The sequence below is a fragment of the Triticum aestivum genome, chromosome 2D (genome assembly GCF_018294505.1).
Source record: "Triticum aestivum cultivar Chinese Spring chromosome 2D, IWGSC CS RefSeq v2.1, whole genome shotgun sequence".
In the NCBI taxonomy this organism is placed as follows: Eukaryota; Viridiplantae; Streptophyta; class Magnoliopsida; order Poales; family Poaceae; genus Triticum; species Triticum aestivum.
The window spans coordinates 222,758,082-222,780,514 of record NC_057799.1 but is presented as its reverse complement, the minus strand read 5'-3'; positions in this window follow the sequence as shown (position 1 = coordinate 222,780,514).

Genomic DNA, 22,433 nt, shown 5'->3' with positions numbered 1-22,433 from the left:
GTCGACCTCAGAGGTCCATGACCCATGGGCCGCGGGCACGCTCGGGGCCAGCTTTTCTGTAATGTTTCTCGTTGCACGTGCATGTGTCGTGTCGTGCGTTGGTCGGAGTGGCCGTTGACGCGGCTTATTCGGTTGTTGGCTTGTGCTGGGTATCTCCCATCTGGTTGTTGGGAGTAAACAGCATAAAGCTACTACTTTACATGTTATGGTTCCAAAAAACTACTGCTTTTTAATTTTTCTCAGATAACTACTAAGTCAGGGGTCGGCTGTTTCAAAAAACCCAAATTGCCGAGTGCTTATCAATTGCTGGTGATTATGACAGGTCGGACCCACACCTAAACGAAGCATTAGTTTAACCGTTTGTTTGACCGTTAACTGACATGTGGGACCCACATGTCAGTGTCTCTTCTCATCTAGTCATCTCCTTCTTCTCCTCTCTGCCTCCCTTCTTCTCCTCCACTTTCCCTGCTTGCGAACAACGCCGGAGAACCGCCATGGCCGCCGGCCACACTGCTGGCCCAAACCGCCGTCCTATGCCACGTCCGGCCGCTGCCCTATGCTATGTCGAGCCCCCCTAAGCTGGTACTGCTGGTAGGAGCTCGCCGGCGCTCCTAGTGACAAGTAGTTCGCCGGCTTCACCGGCCTCCTCCGCAACGGGGTTCGCCGTGCGCGCTGCCTGGAGTCTCCGCGCAGTCGTGGGGCTCCGGCATGGGCCGCCGCGCCGTCGCGCACACCGCCTGGAGTCTCCTCGCTGCCGTGAGGCTCCGGCATGGGTCGCCGCGCCGCCGCCCGCCATGGGGCTCTGCTCGTGTCACCCCGCTGTCGCGCGCCATCGGGAGTCTCCAGGGGCTCGCCGCCCGCCATGGGGCCGCCAGGGCTCGCCGCCCGCCATGGGGAGCCGGCGTAGAGGCGGCCACTGGCCCGACGGCGTTGTGCACCACGGCTAAGCGGCGGGCGTAGAGAGGCGGGAGAGAAGGAGGTGAGGCGGAGGAGCGGCCGGGATTGAGCCCCGGTGAGCGCCGATGGCGGGCGGCTCACCGGCCGAAGGAGGCTGGGTCACGAGGTGGAGCTCGGGAGCGAGAGGAGGGCCACTGGCTTCCCGGATCTGAGAGCAGGGACCCGATTGCTTTTTAAAAAAAATGCAGGGACCGGATTGCTTTTTTAAATTTGTGTGCAGGCCCACCCCTAACAGTCAAACAAACGGTCAAACAATTAGAGCTCTTACGCATCGGGCCCACCTGTCATAATCGTGATCAATTGATAAGTACTCGGCGTTTTGGGTTTTTTGAAACAGTCGACCCCTGACTTGGTAGTTATCTGAGAAAAAAATTAAAAAGCGGTAGTTTTTTGAAACCCTAACCTGTAAAGTAATAGCTTCATGCTATTTACTAGGTTGTTGGCCTGCGTTGGGTCGGATTATGCTGGGTACCTCTCGTTCAGTTGCTAGCCTGCACTGGGTCATACCACTCATGCGATGTCGTCGGGTCGGTGGAGGGTCATTATTTTCCGGGGCCAGTTTGTCAACCACCTTTCGTGTGTTGTCGATGGCCTTGTGCGTTGCTCGAAGTGGCTGTCGCCACAGCTTATTCGGCTATTGGCTTGAGTTGGGTCGGATAATGTTGGGTGCCCCTCGTTCGGTTGTTGGCCCGCGCTGGGTAGTGCCTCTCTTGTGTTGTTGCTGGGTCTATCAAGGGCCGTTGCTTTACGGGTCTAGTTTGCCGGCTACTTTTGGTGTGCTGTCGGTGACCGGTTAGGAGGTCCTTAGGGATGCTACTTCTCGATCTTTTTTGGGCAGCGTCATGGTGCTCAGTTCATCCGATTTGGTGTTACCAGGTTTGGCACGGTTTAGCCGCTCTTGGTCTGTTGTTTGTGGCCAGTTAGGAGGTCATTGGGAGGTTGCTTCTTGATTTGTTCTCTTTTTAAGGGTGATGCTCGGTTCGTATGTGTGGTGTCACTTGAGCTGGCATGCGCTGATGTAATTGAAATATAATACTTGAGGTTGTTGATGATATAATTTTTACGGTTTATGACCTCATGACTTTCATCGTTTAGTTTTTAAGATTGTACTGTGAGTACGTTGTTACCGTCTAGGTATTCTCGCTGTAGGGCGCTCGCCGTATTGCAGCCCATAGGTCACACGTCCTGGGAGAATGAACCATTTCACCGTCTACATCTTGGAAGAGTTGCAACAACGGTTATACGTATTAAGTACATCATGTCCGAAGATAATGTGTGTGCTATTGTTTTCCCTTTTATCCTTTTACCATGCACGGATGCCGGTGCCGGTCATCCAAAGGTATCCTCTCAACATAGCGTCGCTGTTGGTTGAGCAGCGTTGATTGTGTCGGTGGTACGCATGTTCACTTTCTTTGTTTTTTAGAATACTTTCGTTTTCTGTTGATATGTGCTCTTTTATGCTTTGTGCTCTCTGTGTGCCGCATTCGCCATTCCCTGGTTTCGTCCGCACAATTAGTTTCTGGCCCCACAGGTTAGGCTCGTGTTTCCTGTCATTGTGTTGCCCCCGCCTCGCATTGCGCATCGTCCACGACTCCACCCCGGCGGAGCGTGAGGCGATGAGACCCGCGCGGCTCCCGGCAAAGCCGGCAGAGATCTTCAACTACACGGCCATAGAAGTGCGCTCCGCTAACCCCATCCGACGGGGTCACTAGGAGTGCCTCTTCAGGGCCATGCCCAACTCCGATCCTTCGCTCTTGGCTCCCGACGCGAAGGAAGCTGCCCTCGCTGACCCCTCTACGTCCAAGCTCGTAGCCAGAGCAAGGCAAGTGTACAGAAGGCATATTCTTGAAGTAACTCGGGAGGTTTTTGACCCTAAGTATCCAGGTCCTCCGGTCCCGGATGGAAGAATGCATAAGGGAAGATTTGAATCTATACTAGAGAGGTTAAGCAAAATTTTGGTTGATTGGAGTGAACAATACATGTCTTTTGGGAGTAAGGAGATTTTGATTAAGTTTGTGGCTCAGGCAATACCCACTTATGTGATGAGCGTATTTCGACTGCCAGCTTCCATTTGTGATGAAATGAATCACTTGATGCGACAGTACTGGTGGGGTGTTGAGAAGGGCAAAAGAAAAATGTCATGGCTGAGTTGGGATAAGATGATTTTGCCAAAGTCCAAGGGCGGCATGGGATTTAGAGACATGCGTGCCTTTAACCAAGCTTTGTTGGCCAAACAAGCTTAGCGTTTACCGGAGTTTCCAGATAGCTTATGTTCTCGACTACTTAGGGCGAAGTATTTCCCTAATGGAAATCTCATGGATACGGTGTTTACAGGTAATGCTTCCGCTGTTTGGAGAGGAATTAAACATGGGCTTGAGCTTGTAAAGAAAGGTTTCACATGGAGGATGGGGTGTGGCTCTCAAATCCGTACTTGGCGTGATCCATGGATTCCTCGGGGTACGTCTTTTCGGCCAGTCACACCCAAATGTAATTGTCGACGAAACCGAGTCTTGGATTTTTTGAACGGCAATGGGGTTTGGAACACATAGCTGGTCAGAGAACACTTTTGGCCTTTGGATGTTCAGGAAATTTTGAAAATCCGGACTTCTGCGCGAAGCCGAGAGGATTTCATTGCTCGGCAGCCGCAGAGGAATGGTAGATTTTCTGTTCGAAGTGCCTATCATCTAGCTATGCAGCATCACGAGGAGCTTCATGCTGGTGAGGCTTCTAGCGGTCAGCCTGATGAAAATAGGCCTATATGGAACCTGATTTGGCGGGCTGGAGTGCCGCAAAAAATGAAAATTCTTGCATGGAAGGCGGTCACTGGGGCACTGGCTACCCATAAGTGCATGCAGTATAGGCACTTACGTACTAGTGCTACTTGCCCACTTTGTGGATTAGAAGAGGACAGCTCTTTCCATGCACTAATTGCGTGTACAGAGGCAATGGCGTTGTGGAATGGCATGCGTTTTAGGTGTTAGAGTAGTCATTATGGTATACGACTTCTAGTTCAAGCCAGTTTTGTACCCCTACCTCAAGTCGGTTTGTACCCTTTTATATACTGTTGTATGCCGCACCAAATCATCAATAAGCAACAGTTTTATTCAGCTTTCATGGTATCAGATACCGGTCCCAGGGTTTAGGGTATGGCTCCGCCAACGTCACCGCCGCCGCCGCCGCCCGGCTACTTCGAGCGCCGGGCCGCACTCATCGCCAAGGCTGCCAACGCCGCGGCCGCTTCTTTCTCGGCCCTCACCATAGCTCCACAAAACTACCCTGCACCGATTCTCGCCGCACCAATATCTCTTGCTGACACAATCTTCGACGTCAGCCCCTACATCTACATCCCCATAGTTCTTGATCTCGCCGCCCACAACTACTATCATTGGAGACATCTCTTCGATCTCCACCTCGGCCGCTGCAACCTGCGCTCGCATGTCGCAGCCAACTGTCTTCCCCGCCCCGACGATCCGCAATGGTTGAAAGACGATCTCGCGATCGTCAAGTGGTTCTACACCCGCATCACCACCGAGATCTTCAATATGCTCGATCACGACGGCGCCACCGCTGCCAACATCTGGCACTCCCTCCGTCAGCTCTTCCAAAGCAACACCGACGCTCGGAAAAACGCTCTCCACACCGAGCTTCGCAATATGGTGCAAGGAGACGCCCCGGTGAACCTGTTCTGCCAGCGCGTTAAGACCATTGGTGATGAGCTCCGCGAACTCGGCGATACAGTTAGCGACTCACAGCTAATCAATATCGTCGTCGTCGGCCTCAGCGAAGACTTTGACAAGCAAGCCTCGTTCATACCGATGATATGGCCCCCTCCTACCTTCGCTAAAGTTCGTTCCTTGCTACAACTCATGGCGGAAACACAAGCTCGCAAGGACTCTCGCCCCAAGGTCTTTCATGCTGCGGCTCGTCCTCCTCTGTCGTCTACACCAGCGCCGCCTTCCAGGCCGGCTCCTGCCGCCGGGCCGTCCGCATCGTCATCTGTTGAACCGCCCCCAGGCTGGCGTCCTAATCCGAACTACCGCGGCAAAAACCCTATCTACAGGCCGCCGTCGACTCGTTCGGTTCCGCCTACGACATCCCCAACACCGAGTCCTGCACCACCCACCAGTGCTCCATCTGCGGTTGCACGGCGGCCTCCTCATGATCCTTGGACGGGGCTTGTTCAAGCATGGCCCATGCCCTGGTCCGCTCCGTCCACCCTCGGTGCTCCGCCGGCATACTCAGGTGCCTGGCAACCCGGCCTTCGGCCGCCTACAGGTGCTCCCGGGGTTCTCAACCCTCGACAGCCGGCCAATGCCTATCACGCCGCCCCGACGTATGCTCCTTATGGTCATTACAGCACCGACGGCGGCGCCTACTACACACCTCAGCCGGTCCTGCTCCCGACGCCACCCCCACCACAGCTGGCCAATGCCTACTACACTCCCCAGCCGGCCCTACTGCCTTCACCATCGTATCCGCCGGCACCGCTTCCGACGCCACCCTCACCTGCGACGCCGAGCTGGGATCAAGCTGCCTTTCTCCAGGCCATGAATAACTTTGCTGCACAAGGAAACTCAGGTACGGATTGGATCTTTGATTCAGGGGCCTCTAGTCATATGTCTGCATCTAGTAATTGGTTATCTTCTTGCACTAAATCTCCTTTCCCTTCCATTATCCTTGGAGATGGATCATCTATTCCTATATATTGTGTTGGTCAGGCTCAACTTCCCTCTTCCACCAAACCTCTTTTACTTCGCGATGTTCTAGTTGCACCCGCCCTCATTATAAATCTTATCTCTGTTCGCCAATTTACTTGCGACAATCTAGTTTCGGCTGAATTTGACCCTTTTGGTTTATCCGTGAAGGATTACCTGACCAAGGCCGAGATCGCTCGCTTCAATAGCTCCGGTGATCTTTATTCTCTTAATGGAGTTCCTGCCGCCACCCCTCCAACATCCATGCTGGCCTCCGTCGATCTCTGGCATCGTCGCTTGGGCCATCCCAACCCCGCCGTCTTAGCTTCTATGCTTAGTGAATTTACCATACCATGTCATAGGGACTCTCATAATTCTGTGTTTTGCGAGTCTTGTCAATTAGGCAAACATGTGCATCTTCCCTTTAGTTCCTCTAGTTCTTGTAGCACTTATCCCTTTGAATTAATACATTGTGATTTATGGACCTCTCCCATTGCAAGTATTTCGGGTTTTAAATACTACCTTGTTATCCTAGATGATTTCACCCACTTTGTCTGGACTTTTCCTCTACGCAACAAATCCGAGGTCCATTCTCTTTTCCTCAATTTTCAACGCTATGTGTGTTCACTTCTTCCTCCCAATTCGCTTTATCCAATGTGACAATGGTCGCGAGTTTGATAACATTAAAAATCGTACTTTCTTCTTACAACATGGCATCCTGCTTAGGTTCTCATGTCCCTACACCTCCCCTCAAAATGGTAAAGCAGAACGCTCTCTTCGCACCCTCAATGATATAGTTCGCACTCTCCTCATTCAATCATCTATGCCTCCCAAGTTTTGGGCTGAAGCCCTACACATGGCCACCTTTCTTCTAAATATTCGACCTTCTAAAACTAAACCCAACACTACTCCCTATTATCCCCTCTTTCTTTCCCACCCCGACTACTCCGCAGTTCGTGTTTTCGGCTGTCTCTGTTTTCCCAATGCCTACGCCACTTCTGCAAATAAATTGTCACCACGCTCTATCCCATGTGCTTTTCTCGGCTTCTCTGACGAGCACAAAGGCTATCGCTGTCTCGACCTTCACACCGGACACGTTCATGTCTCTCGTCATGTCACGTTTGCTGAGCACATTTTTCCTTTCTCACAACGCACTACTACACCATCCAACACCCCTAGCTCCGCAAACACCCCCTCTCCCTGTCCTTTCCAACTATATACTCCCCTACCTGCCGAACACAACTTATCACCACCACCATTAACACCCACCATAGCCAATCCCAACCATACACTCACCCCACCCGAGACGTCTCCAACTCCCCCGACCCCTGCTTCCTCCCCAACACCCCCGGCCCCTACTCCCACTCCACCACCCAGCCCTGCTCCCACTCCACCACCCAGCCCTACTCCTTCGTCCGACTCTTCCGTTGCGCCGGACTCACCAGTACCCACCTTACCCCCTCGTGCTATTCCTACAGCAGCCCCGATTAATGATCATCGCATGCGTACTAGGGCCAAATCAGGATTTCATCAACCCCAAGACCGCCTAAACCTTCATACCTCCGTATCTCTCACTTCTCTTCCAAAGAATTACAAAACTGCTCTACTTGATCCCAATTGGGCCGCTGCCATGCAAGAAGAATATAATGCTTTACTTCAAAACAACACCTGGCAACTTGTTCCTCGTCCTCCCAATACAAATATTGTTTGTGGCAAATGGATTTTTCGCCAAAAGTTCCACTCCGATGGGAGCCTCTCACGATATAAAGCCAGGTGGGTTTGTCGTGGCTTTTCTCAGCAACAAGGAATTGATTACGAAGAAACCTTCTCTCCTGTTGTTAAACCTGGCACCATTCGCACCGTTCTTAGTGTTGCTGTCTCCTCTTCATGGCCCATTCACCAACTTGATGTTAAAAATGCTTTCCTCCATGGTTCCCTTCAAGAAACTGTCTACTGCCAGCAACCTCTGGGTTTTGAAAATCCATCCTTTCCAACTCATGTATGTCTTCTTCAGAAATCTCTCTACGGTCTTAAACAGGCCCCACGAGCTTTGTTTCAACGCTTCTCCTCCTTCATTCAAACAATAGGCTTCACTCCATCTCTCTCCGACACCTCTCTTTTTGTGTATCATCAAACTTCTGACACTGCCTATTTACTTCTCTATGTAGATGATATCATTCTTACCGCCTCCTCTCAAAAGTTCTTAGATCATATTGTCTCTCTTCTTAGATCTGAATTTTCTATGACTGACCTAGGACTCCTTCATCATTTCTTAGGCATTGCTGTTGTTCGAGATTCCTCCAGCCTTTTTCTTTCCCAACGCCAGTATATTCTTGATCTTCTTAATCGTGCTGGTATGCTTGACTGTCAATCATCTCGCACTCCTGTCGATACTAGTTTTAAACTTTCGGCTACCGGTGAACCCTTTTCCGATCCTACTCTCTATCGTAGCCTAACAGGTGCTCTCCAATATCTCACCATTACTCGTCCTGAAATCTCTTTTGCTGTTCAACAAGCATGTCTCTATATGCATGATCCCCGGGTTCCTCACTATAATCATGTTAAACGCATTCTTCGGTATTTAAAAGGAACTCTCAATCATGGTCTCCACCTCAATAATTCTTCTCCAAACTCGCTTACCGCATACTCTGATGCAGACTGGGCTGGTTGTCCTGACACTTGAAGGTCCACTTCCGGTTTTTGTGTTTTTCTTGGTAACAATTTGATTTCTTGGTCTTCGAAAAGACAGGTTACAGTCTCACGTTCGTCGGCCGAGGCTGAGTATCGCGCTGTGGCACATGCCGTTGCAGATACCATATGGATTCGGCAGTTACTCTCCGAGCTACACAGGCCTATTGAGCAGGCCACTATTGTCTACTGTGACAACATATCAGCAGTCTACATGACCAGCAATCCAGTTCAACACCGACGCACAAAGCATATTGAGATTGATATTCATTTTGTTCGTGAAAAGGTTGCTCTTGGTCAGGTTCGGGTGCTTCATGTTCCCTCTACGGCTCAGTTTGCTGACATTTTCACCAAGGCACTGCCTACTAAGCCGTTTCAAGATATCTGTTTCAGTCTCAACATCGTCGAGCCTGCCGTTGATACCGCGGGGGGATGTTAGAGTAGTCATTATGGTATACGACTTCTAGTCCAATTCAGTTTTGTACCCCTACCCCAAGTCGGTTTGTACCCTCTTATATACTCTTGTATGCCGCACCAAATCATCAATAAGCAACAGTTTTATTCAGCTTTCACTAGGTGGCCTTTGCCGGGGAACGAGTACTTGCTGGACAATGGAGAAGAGTGGCTGCTGAACGTACTTGCAAATTGTTCGGACAAAGTGCGGGATATGATAATTATGTTAGTCTGGCGAGTGTGGCAAGTTCGTACAGATTTAACACATGGTAAGGATGCTGCTCCGGTGGAGGTCTCAGTAGAGTTTCTGGACAGTTATTTGAAATCAATTCAGCAGGCAAATAAGTATAGTACAAAAGAGATTGTGAAAGGAAAAATGGGGAAGGAGGAGTGGTTGACGGTACCAATTAAAAAAGCCAAAGCGTCGTACAAACCATGGCCGCCGCCGGTGCCGGGCAAGGTAGCTTTATTAGTGGATGGTTCCTTTTTGGCAGAAGACGGGCAGCAGGGCCAGGCATGATACTTCGGAACTGGGACGGGAGTGTTATTTTCTCGGCACACCGTCACTTATTTCATTGCAACGATGCTCTTGAGGCGGAGTTACATGCGATAATGGAGGGGATGGCACTGTCTGTCAAGCATACTACTCTTCCGGTGGTTGTTCAATTGGATTCGACAACGACACTGTCTGTTCTAACTTCTAATGAGTTGGACCGATCGGTATACCAGAATAGAGTAGCAGATTATCTGTCAAATCATGGTAGAACTGATCATAGTACGGCTTGTTGGCTTCGCAGAGGTCATCCATGTATAGCTGAACTTTTGTCGGCTGATTGTAACTCTACACTTTTGAAATAAAACTCCCATTTCACTCGAAAAAAAAGTGTACATAAGAGCAACTCCAATAGGGCGACCCATTTCGTCCGCCCGCGTCCGTTTGGGTCGGCGCGGACAAAAGTGGCGGCACAACGCGCCGACCCAAACTCAAATCGTGTCCGCCCGGCGTCCGACCCATTTCCGGCCCAAAATTGCGCCTGGAATGCGTCGGTGCGGACGCGAAGCGGACGCGCCGCGTGTCTCCTCGCCGTCCGCCGCGTCCCCACCTGGCGGCCGTCCAACTATGACGGTCAACATTATCTATGACGACCGCCCACCTTGGGCCCACGCGTCAGCGACGGCGGTCGTCCTTTTTTAAGCCGGGCGTGCGACGGGGCCGTCCTCATCCACTGCCACTTGCCCCATCCCCATCTGGCCATCCCTGCCCCCACGCCGACGACAACCCTAGCCACCGCCAGTATGGGCTTCTTCTCCGGCATCGGCAGTAGCCGCAAGGGCAAGGCCCCCGCCCGCCATTCCCCCTCCCTCCCCGCCCTTCCCGCGCCGCCGCGCGCTCCCCGGCAGAGGCAGCGCATCAATGTGCCGTTGCACCAGGCCGAGTGGCACTGGCACCACCGCGTGCCTCTGCCGTACCCCGACGCGACGCTGCCGCATGACTGGCATTTGGATCCGGAGAGGATCCCAGTGCTGGCGGCGTCGCGGATGGCGAAGGCCCATGCGAAGGAGGTGCGGCGCCGGCGGGCGTTGCTGACACCGGAGCAGCGCGTCGAAGCGCACTTGTGACGCCCGGATAATTAGGCTACAGTAATCCCATATTAATGATGCCATGTCACCATGGTTAATGTTGTTAATCTTGCGTTAGTTCGAAACCGGTTCAAGTCCAAATTAAAAATCAAACAAACAATAAAAGTTTTCAAACATTAAAACTAAAATGTTCTAACTGTGACGAATAAATTCATGAGTAATAATGTTGGAGAAACGAACATTTCTTATAATATTTAAATGCACTAAAACGACCAAAACAGAGGGCAAGATAATTAATTTAATGCCATTTTATAAAGTTATATTATTATAACTATTTTAATAGTGTGCCAAAATAATTGTGGCAGTGGACTAATTAGTGATATTAATTTAGGTGCTCAATTGGTATTTTATAAAACTAAAACAAAAGAAACTTCAAATGAAAACAGTAAAGAAATAAAATAAAAAAAACAGAAAACAAAACAATACAAAAAAAGGAAAAAGATGAGAACCCCCCCGGGCCAACCGGCCCAGCTCACAGGCTGGCCAGCCCAACTGGGCAAAGGCCCAACCGGCCAACCCCCCCACTCTACCATAACCCCCTACCCCGGTCGAACCCTAACCGCACACCCCCCCACTCCCCACTCCCCACGTCTCTCATCTCCCCTTCCCGATTCGATCTGGATCAGGGACGAGCCCACTTCCCCCCCACCTCGCGACGCCTGCGCCCCGACCCCGTCGCCGGACGCCCCCATCGCCTCGACGCCCGCGTCGACCCCCCTCCCCCGCGCCCCGTCGCTGGTGCTGCCCTTCGCCGGACCTCGACCGCCTCCTCGCCGGACCTCGCGTCCTCGTCCTCTTCCCCGCCGGCCGCCAGCAAGCCTCGGCGCCCCCTCCTCTCGGTTTGGAGCGGGAGCGTGGCGTCGCCGTCGCCACAGCAACCGACGCCACCGCCTGGAACTTCGCCTCGCCGTCCCCCTCCTCGACCCCCTCGCTGGAGCTGCTCCACCGGACTCCATCGTCGACGTCGCCTCCGTCAACGAGGCCTTCCCCGTCCTCCTCCTCACGCCCCGCTGCCTAGTCCCTACGGCCCCCGCGGTGAGGAACCCCGACCGTCCTTCCCCTGCTTTGACCCCGCACGAATGCGCCCGATTGTGCCTCCGCTCGCACGCATCTCGCTTCCTCCCCTTCACGCCGCTCGGGGCCGCGCCGAGCACCCCCTGCACGCGCCTGTGATGCGCACCCGCAGCCGCCCGCGCCCGCCGGACGGCGCCCCGCTTCTGCCCCCCACCCCTTGCGCCAGCGACGCCGCCGTGCCCGTGGCCACCTCCGGCGCTCCGGCGCCCACGCCCTGTTCCTGCCCCTTGCCCCGCCTTGCCGCGATGGCCTCACCCCTCCGCGCCTCGGCGACCGTCGCCCGCATGCCCGGGGTCTGCCCCGTCGGGCTCATGGCGCCGTCCGCCCAGCAACCCGTTGCGCCCGTTAAACCCCCCTGTGCCTATGACATGGGGGCCCCACGCCCCCAGAACGTTTAAAAAAAGATATAAAAAATAAAAATAAATAAAAATAATTAATTATTTAAAGAATTAATTAACTTAATTAATTTTGATTAATTAAACTAATCAAATAACTAAACTAAATAAACTGTTAGTTAATTAATTAATCAGTTAATGAGAGTGGGGCCCACCCTTAATTAATCCTGATTAGGTTAATTAATATGTTTAAATTAAAATGTGTCACTCACCAGTGGGACCCACTGGTCAGGCTGACCAGTAAACCCCTGTTGACTGCTGACGTTAGCATGACATCATGCTGATGTCATAAATCCAATTTCGAATTAAATTAAATAATTAATTAAATTCCAGAAATTAATAAATTCTTTTGAAAATCATATAAAATAAACCGTAGCTCAGATGAAAATACTTTCTACATGAAAGTTGCTCAGAACGACGAGACGAATCCGGATACGCAACCCGTTCGTCCGCCACGCATCCCTAGCATAGCAAACATGCAACTTTCCCTCTTTGTTTCATCTGTCCGAAAACGTGAAACACCGGGGATACTCTCCCGGATGTCTTCCCCCTTCACCGGTATCACTTATCCCTACGTTAGGTCACCCCTAGCACAACATATCGCCGTGTCTTGCTTTGTGTTAATTTGATTGCTTTGTTATTTATTGTGTTCCCCCTCCGTTACTTCTTTCCGGTAGACTCCGAGACCGCTGCTGATGTTCGTGTGTTCGACTACATCGAAGACGACCCCTCCTACTTGCCAGAGCAACCAGGCAAGCCCCCCACCCTTAATCACCAGATATCGCCTATTCCTTCTCTATACTTCTTGCATTAGAGTAGTGTAGCATGTTACTGCTTTTGGTTAATCCTATACTGATGCATAGCCTGTCATTGTTGCTACAGTTGTTACCCTTACCTGCTATCCTACTGCTTAGTATAGGATGCTGGTGTTCCATCAGTGGCCCTACACTCTTGTCCATCTGCCATGCTATACTACTGGGTCGTGATCACTTCGGGAAGTGATCACGGGTATATACTATGTACTTTATATACATGACACATGTGGTGACTAAAGTCGGGTCGGCTCGTTGAGTACCCGCAAGTGATTCTGGTGAGGGGGCTGAAAGGACAGGTGGCTCCATCCCGGTAGAGGTGGGCCTGGGTTCCTGACGGCCCCCGACTGTTACTTTATGGCGGAGCGACAGGGCAGGTTGAGACCACCTAGGAGAGAGGTGGGCCTGGCCCTGGTCGGCGTTCGCGGATACTTAACACGCTTAACGAGAGCTTGGTATTTGATCTGAGTCTGACCATTTGGTCTATACGCACTAACCAACTACGCGGGAACAGTTATGGGCACTCGACGTCGTGGTATCAACCGAAGCTCTTTTTGACGTCAGCAACTGAGTGGCGCGCGCCGCATTGGACCTTAAGCTCGCGCTTGTATTAAGGGGGCTAGGTCTGCTTCCGGCCGCGTACGCAACGTGCAGGTGTGCAATGGGCGATGGGCCCAGACCCCTGTGCGCATAGGGTTTAGACCGGCGTGCTGACCTCTCTGTTGAGCCTAGGTGGGGCTGCGACGTGTTGATCTTACGAGGCCGGGCATGACCCAGGAAAGTGTGTCCGGCCAAATGGGATCGAGCGTGTTGGGTTATGTGGTGCACCCCTGCAGGGAAGTTTATCTATTCGAATAGCCGTGTCCCTCGGTAAAAGGACGACCCAGAGTTGTACCTTGACCTTATGACAACTAGAACCGGATACTTAATAAAACACACCCTTCCAAGTGCCAGATACAACCCGGTGTTCGCTCTCTAACAGGGCGACGAGGAGGGGATCGCCGGGTTAGGATTATGCTATGCGATGCTACTTGGAGGACTTCAATCTACTCTCTTCTACATGCTGCAAGATGGAGATGGCCAGAAGCGTAGTCTTCGACAGGACTAGCTATCCCCCTCTTATTCTGGCATTCTGCAGTTCAGTCCACTGATATGCCCCTTTACACATATACCCATGCATATGTAGTGTAGCTCCTTGCTTGCGAGTACTTTGGATGAGTACTCACGGTTGCTTTCCTTCCTCTTTTCCCCCTTTCCTTTCTATCTGGTTGTCGCAACCAGATGCTGGAGCCCAGGAGCCAGACGCCACCGTCGACGACGACTCCTACTACACTGGAGGTGCCTGCTACTACGTGCAGGCCGCTGACGACGACCAGGAGTTAGTTAGGAGGATCCCAGGCAGGAGGCCTGCGCCTCGTTCGATCTGTATCCCAGTTTGTGCTAGCTTCTTAAGGCAATCTTGTTTAACTTATGCCTGTACTCAGATATTGTTGCTTCCGCTGACTCGTCTATAATCGAGCACTTGTATTCGAGCCCTCGAGGCCCCTGGCTTGTATTATGATGCTTGTATGACTTATTTATGTTGTAGAGTTGTGTTGTGATATCTTCCCGTGAGTCCCTGATCTTGATCGTACATATTTGCGTGCATGATTAGTGTACGGTCAAATCGGGGGCGTCACAAGTTGGTATCAGAGCCAACTGCCTGTGGGAATCCCCCTTTCCAACTCCTTGGCCGAAGTCGAGTCTAGTCATTGAAAAACTTTTACTAACATGGCTGTGTGGCTTACGGGCCCACGTCGCCATTGGGTGGTATTAGGATCTTTTACTCCTCGATCCTTACTCTAGGACTCTGATATCTCTTCTATTCGGGTTAAATGATTTTACTAAATCTAACATTAGGATCTCGTTATCACTTTCACCTGGAGAGCCCCTTATTACTGATGATCGTCTGCTGCACGTGAAGACCCGGAAGATACTCTCCGCTGATAACCCGAGAACTTGTGTTCATCGCTTTTGCAATTCCCTTTCATCGATGAACTCCTATGGATAACCACGTATACTCGCCATTCATACAATGTTTCCTAGTTGATCTTGTTATTACAAGATACCCCGAAATTATCTCTGTTGTTCCGAGAATCCTTGAGCTTACTGCCTTGTTGTTCCTTGTCACCTGAATACCCCTACGGATAATTCTCGCACTTACCGAGTATCCGCTCATCCCCAGTTGTTTCAAGTATTTCACAAAAGTGTTCAAAATACCATTCGATCTTCCGAAAATCCTCAGGAGCCTTTTTGCTCTTGAAATTCTTGCTTACTTGCATTATGATTAATATTAAGTCTCGTAATCTTATTGGCATCTCTTGTCATTATCATTTTGAGTCCGTAGATTCAATTTGTTGCGAATGCTCGCAATTCTCAATCAGATCCTAGAATTCATCCTTCCGGCTTAGACGTCATTTGAAACGTGAGCTGGTTCTCGCCAATCAAATTGTCGTCGATTGTGCCCCTATGTCTATTGAACTTATCCATCCTTGATCAGAGCGTCTGTTTCTGATCCTTCGCTTTGTAAATCATAATTCCTTTGCAATTGAGCTCTAAGTTACTTAGTTGTTTCTATAATCCAAGGTCTTTGCATTGATTTTTCCTCGGGTTGTGTGCCGATACTCACCTCAGATCCTTTATGGACCATCAGAACCTTGTTGGATTTTATCCGACAACGTCCTTCAGATTCAATCACTTTGGAAGTTCTTTCCCTGATACATAATGCCTTTGGTAAATCCTATTCCTTGATTTGGCCAACCATGCTCTGCTTTCGAGCTGGTGATATTTACTATTGAAGCTTGTGGTATATGTTTCCACGATGCCCCGATGGGTTGAACCTATGCCTTCCATAATATGTGTGAACTCGAAAGATTTCATGAGTCATACTCTTCTGGTATTTTGCCAGATAAAATTTTCAACACTGCAACTTCATCAAACGCGAGAAGTGAATGAAAGGTTATGCATTGAAGAGGTGGGAGTCGACCTTGAACTTTGCGTTCATGCCCATGGACACGATGTAGCTCTTATCATTAAAGCTTCTCTTAAATTAATTATTCCCTTGGTATAAGTTCATCTTATATCTGGGATCTGGCCTTTTGCAATCGTGGTTCCGACCATGTTCTCCTTTAAATACCATTTCTCGTACAAATTTAAGCACTTGTCTTCTGTAAGAGCAATACCCCAGTCCAACCTCTACTTTGGTTTGTCGTCGAGTATTACCCCCTGGTATCTCGAGATTATCACGGAACTGCATAACTTCCTATGAGTTCTCCATCAAGTATTACATTCTCATTGATTCCAATTTTTCACGGGCTCTGAGTTCTTAAACACTCAAGGACATCGATAACTGAATCGAGTCCGCATCACGATTAAACAACTCTTAGTAATCTCCTTTGCTTACGAGTTCGTACTCGATCACGTCATCCCTAGCCTGCTCGGCTATGTCATTATCGTGCCAATTTTAACTGTGCTACCTGGTCCTTCCCCGCGCACAAATTGCGACGGTGAGCTAATCTTACAATCGATCTTCCTCGTCATATCACTTCTCCTTGAACAGCAAACTTGATTTCGAGTTTGTGTCCTACTCGTGGTTCCAATAACCTTTCGCTTTCATCATTCCCCTAACTTGATGTCATCGCCGATAGATTACATCTTCATGAAATCTCTCGACAAATGTGTCGTGATCAGCACCAACATTTTGAGCTCTTCCAGGATATGAGTCGAAATTCAGGATGAGAAATACCATCCTTACCCCTCGATGATTTGTGTTATCATCGGCAACGTTATTGCCCCCCCTCCAATTCAGACTTGATCATGTTATGGAGCTCTTTCCTATCTAGCTTATGTTATGTTCGACATTTAAGTATTACTGTCCTTCATGTCAAGGATGTTGTGAGGATTGCCCCACCTCTTAAGAATTCCAGATATAGTATTACTTCTCGCCATCTCCATTCATTTCCAGGTTCACGTGTTGATTCTAACCGGGATACCAACAGGTGAACTGTGTTGTTCGGCTTCTAAAACTTCTAGCAACCCTATTGCTTTGAAGTCAATGGCCGATAGTTTCATTCTAAGTCTTTTGGTTATCAAGTCACCATTCTAACATTGATCATGCTACCTAAACCCATATTTCGGGTGTACTTTTCAACCATTGTTTAATTGTGTATGTTTTCCTCGAGCATACATCATTATACCATTTGATCTGACAAATGTTATCTCCTTGTTCACATAATTGTGGAAATCCATCTTTTGTTAATCTCGATGAATTGCCGCTGATTCCATCAGCCACCTCCTCATCCTCTCGTTGGTTTACTGATGAACTCTTGTTTCGGAACTCGCTTCCATAGTTCATTTCTTGAGGATCTTACATTGTCATCTCGTCAATTTGTGTTGCACCTTTTCTTCTCAGGCATCCTGAGTCTGAGGTATCATGACACCAATCGGATCTGAATCTCGGTCAGATATGATGGTTGGGACAACTATCTAGGAGTTATGATGTTGGTCCTTTGATGACCCGGTAATATGATGTCATGCCTAGCACCCTGGCTGGAGGACCTATCATTATGATTTCTTTTGCAAGGATAACCTTTCTTCCTAGAGGAAATTGTAGGTCTTATTTTATAAGTTGCTCCTGATGAATCCGTTGTGTATCCAAGTCCGACCTTTGCTTGAACACCTTGTCAATGCTATCTCGAAGCATGTCTGTGGAACTCCGATTTTCAATAAAAGCATTTGCAGCTCAATGCTAAATGTTTCTTGCTCAATTATCCAAACACCGTTGTATGGGTAATGTCATGAAATTACTCTCCCCTTACCTAAAGGGTTTTCTACGTTATATCCCGTCATGGATATCATGCTTTGCTTGCCCTTGGGAAGGATATACCCCTGAAATATGTGTTTAAACACATTTTCCTTTCCATTGTTTTCTTAATTTGATAAACACCTTTTCCTTTCCATTGTTTTTTCTAACCTTTCTGGTGATCATTATGATCTAAGCAGTATTAATCCCCTGCTTATGTTAACACCTGAGTGTGCAATTCTGTCCGTAAGACCCTGTTACTTTTGTTGATGACATTCCGGTAACCACCGATGGACGAGAACCTTGCCTATTGGTCCGCCTCGTTCAACGAGCAGGAAAATGGTTCTCTTCGTTCCCCGCCCTTGGTACCGACGCTGTTGCCGACATAACCGACAGGTTATGGTCTGACCTGCATGGTTATCATAACCGTGCAAGATGACACCACTCTTTCTGTCTTTAACCCACATGGTGGGCCCATAATCCACAAGTTCCACTGGATCGAAACCTAACTCTCCTGTACACCCTGTTGCCAAAGATATTCCTCGCACTGGACTTGATATGTAATTCGCAAGCCACCTTCCTAGTGATCTACTCTGGTATCAGACGCAATACTTATTCTCGTGCCGTGAAACCCTTTCACCTCCTAATTGGGCATCGAACGATTGCCTATCCGCTTGATACTTCTTACTATACCTTCTTGCTTGGCTCTCGATGTGTTTCATTTGACCAACTCGAGAGATACCCCAGTGTTCATTCATGGGATAACCCCCGATGGTTAACCCTTATAGAATTCTATCATTGTCGAACTGCCCCTTACCTATTCGTAAGTACGAGACAGACCCCGAAGAAAGGATGCGACTTCGTCAAGATAACCTGAAGTAGAGAAATGAAGACATCAACGACAGGGGTCAACTTCTTCGCGAAGAGCAAGCCAAGATGAGAAGAACCGCTAGATTCGTAACCAAAACCTTTCCCCCTTTCACTACCTCTTAAATCTCGGGACGAGATTTCTTGTAGTGGAGGAGAATTGTGACGCCCGGATAATTAGGCTACAGTAATCCCATATTAATGATGCCATGTCACCATGGTTACTGTTGTTAATCTTGCGTTAGTTCGAAACCGGTTCAAGTCCAAATTAAAAATCAAACAAACAATAAAAGTTTTCAAACATTAAAACTAAAATGTTCTAACTGTGACGAATAAATTCATGAGTAATAATGTTGGAGAAACGAACATTTCTTATAATATTTAAATGCACTAAAACAACCAAAACAGAGGGCAAGATAATTAATTTAATGCCATTTTATAAAGTTATATTATTATAACTATTTTAATAGTGTGCCAAAATAATTGTGGAAGTGGACTAATTAGTGATATTAATTTAGGTGCTCAATTGGTATTTTATAAAACTAAAACAAAAGAAACTTCAAATGAAAACAGTAAAGAAATAAAATAAAAAAAACAGAAAACAAAACAATACAAAAAAGGAAAAATATGAGAACCCCCCGGGCCAAAGGCCCAACCGGCCAACCCCCCCACTCTCCCATAACCCCCACCCCGGTCGAACCCTAACCACACACCCCCCACTCCCCACGTCTCTCATCTCCCCTTCCTGATCCGATCTGGATCAGGGACGAGCCCACTTCCCCCCACCTCGCGACGCCTGCGCCCCGACCCCGTCGCCGGACGCCCCCATCGCCTCGACGCCCGCGTCGACCCCCTCCCCCGCGCCCCGTCGCTGGTGCTGCCCTTCGCCGGACCTCGACCGCCTCCCCGCCAGACCTCGCGTCCTCGTCCTCTTCCCCGCCGGCCGCCAGGAAGCCTCGGCGCCCCCTCCTCTCGGTCTGGAGCGGGAGCGTGCCGTCGCCGTCGCCACAGGAACCGACGCCACCGCCTGGAACGTCGCCTCGCCGTCCCCCTCCTCGACCCCCTCGCTAGAGCTGCTCCACCGGACTCCATCATCGACGTCGTCTCCGTCAACGAGGCCTTCCCCGTCCTCCTCCTCACGCCCCGCTGCCTAGTCCCTACGGCCCCTGCGGTGAGGAACCCCGGCCGTCCTTCCCCTGCTCTGACCCCGCACGAATGCGCCCGATCGTGCCTCCGCTCGCACGCATCTCGCTTCCTCCCCTTCACACCGCTCGGGGCCGCGCCGAGCACCCCCTGCATGCGCCTGTGATGCGCACCCGCAGCCGCCCGCGGCGCCCCGCTTCTGCCCCCCACCCCTTGCACCAGCGACGCGGCCGTGCCCGCGGCCACCTCCGGCGCTCCGGCGCCCGCGCCCTGTTCCTGCCCATTGCCCCGCCCTGCCGCGATGGCCTCACCCCTCCGCGCCTCGGCGACCGTCGCCCGCATGCCCGGGGTCTGCCCCGTCGGGCTCATGGCGCCGTCCGCCCTGCAACCCGTTGCGCCCGTTAAACCCCCCTGTGCCTATGACATGGGGGCCCCACGCCCCAGAACGTTTAAAAAAAGATATAAATAAATAAAAATAAATAATAATAATAATTAATTATTTAAAGAATTAATTAACTTAATTAATTTTGATTAATTAAACTAATCAAATAACTAAACTAATTAAACTGTTAGTTAATTAATTAATCAGTTAATGATAGTGGGGCCCACCCTTAATTAATCATGATTAGGTTAATTAATATGTTTAAATTAAAATGTGTCACTGACAAGTGGGACCCACTGGTCAGGCTGACCAGTCAACCCCTGTTGACTGCTCACGTCAGCATGACATCATGCTGATGTCATAAATCCAATTTCGAATTAAATTAAATAATTAATTAAATTCCAGAAATTAATAAATTCTTTTGAAAATCATATAAAATAAACTGTAGCTCAGATGAAAATACTTTCTACATGAAAGTTGCTCAGAACGACGAGACGAATCCGAATACGCAGCCCGTTCGTCCGCCACGCATCCCTAGCATAGCGAACATGCAACTTTCCCCCTTTGTTTCATCTGTCCGAAAACGTGAAACACCGGGGATACTCTCCCGGATGTCTTCCCCCTTCACTGGTATCACCTATCCCTATGTTAGGTCACCCCTAGCACAACGTATCGCCGCGTCTTGCTTTGTGTTACATTTGATTGCTCTGTTATTTATTGTGTTCCTCTTCCGTTACTTCTTTCCGGTAGACTCCGAGACCGCTGCTGATGTTCGTGTGTTCGACTACATCGAAGACGACCCCTCCTACTTGCCAGAGCAACCAGGTAAGCCCCCCCTTGATCACCAGATATCGCCTATTCCTTCTCTATACTGCTTGCATTAGAGTAGTGTAGCATGTTACTGCTTTCGGTTAATCCTATACTGATGCATAGCCTGTCATTGTTGCTACAGTTGTTACCCTTACCTGCTATCCTACTGCTTAGTATAGGATGCTAGTGTTCCATCAGTGGCCCTACACTCTTGTCCGTCTGCCATGCTATACTACTGGGCCGTGATCACTTCGGGAGGTGATCACGGGTGTATACTATGTACTTTATATACATGACACATGTAGTGACTAAAGTCGGGTCGGCTCGTTGAGTACCTGCAAGTGATTCTGGTGAGGGGGCTGAAAGGACAGGTGGCTCCATCCCGGTAGAGGTGGGCCTGCGTTCCTGATGGCCCTCGACTGTTACTTTATGGCGGGGCGACAGGGCAGGTTGAGACCACCTAGGAGAGAGGTAGGCCTGGCCTGGTCGGCGTTCACGGATACTTAACACGCTTAACGAGATCTTGGTATTTGATCTGAGTCTGGCCATTTGGTCTATACGCACTAACCAACTACGTGGGAACAGTTATGGGCACTCGACGTCGTGGTATCAGCCGAAGCTCTTTTTGACGTCAGCAACTGAGTGGCGCGCGCCGCATTGGACCGTAAGCTCGCGCTTGTATTAAGGGGGCTAGGTCTGCTTCCGGCCGCGTACGCAACGTGCAGGTGTGCAATGGGCGATGGGCCCAGACCCCTGCGCGCATAGGGTTTAGACCGGCGTGCTGACCTCTCTGTTGAGCCTAGGTGGGGCTGCGACGTGTTGATCTTACGAGGCCGGGCATGACCCAGGAAAGTGTGTCCGGCCAAATGGGATCGAGCGTGTTGGGTTATGTGGTGCACCCCTGCAGGGAAGTTTATCTATTCGAATAGCCGTGTCCCTCGGTAAAAGGACGACCCGGAGTTGTACCTTGACCTTATGACAACTAGAACTGGATACTTAATAAAACACACCCTTGCAAGTGCCAGATACAACCCGGTGTTCGCTCTCTAACAGGGCGACGAGGAGGGGATCGCCGGGTTAGGATTATGCTATGCGATGCTACTTGGAGGACTTCAATCTACTCTCTTCTACATGCTGCAAGATGGAGATGGCCAGAAGCGTAGTCTTCGACAGGACTAGCTATCCCCCTCTTATTCTGGCATTCTGCAGTTCAGTCCACTGATATGCCCCTTTACACATATACCCATGCATATGTAGTGTAGCTCCTTGCTTGCGAGTACTTTGGATGAGTACTCACGGTTGCTTTCCTTCCTCTTTTCCCCCTTTCCTTTCTATCTGGTTGTCGCAACCAGATGCTGGAGCCCAGGATCCAGACGCCACCGTCGACGACGACTCCTACTACACTGGAGGTACCTGCTACTACGTGCAGGCCGCTGACGACGACCAGGAGTTAGTTAGGAGGATCCCAGGCAGGAGGCCTGCGCCTCGTTTGATCTGTATCCCAGTTTGTGCTAGCCTTCTTAAGGCAAACTTGTTTAACTTATGTCTGTACTAAGATATTGTTGCTTCCGCTGACTCGTCTATGATCGAGCACTTGTATTCGAGCCCTCGAGGCCCCTGGCTTGTATTATGATGCTTGTATGACTTATTTATGTTGTAGAGTTGTGTTGTGATATC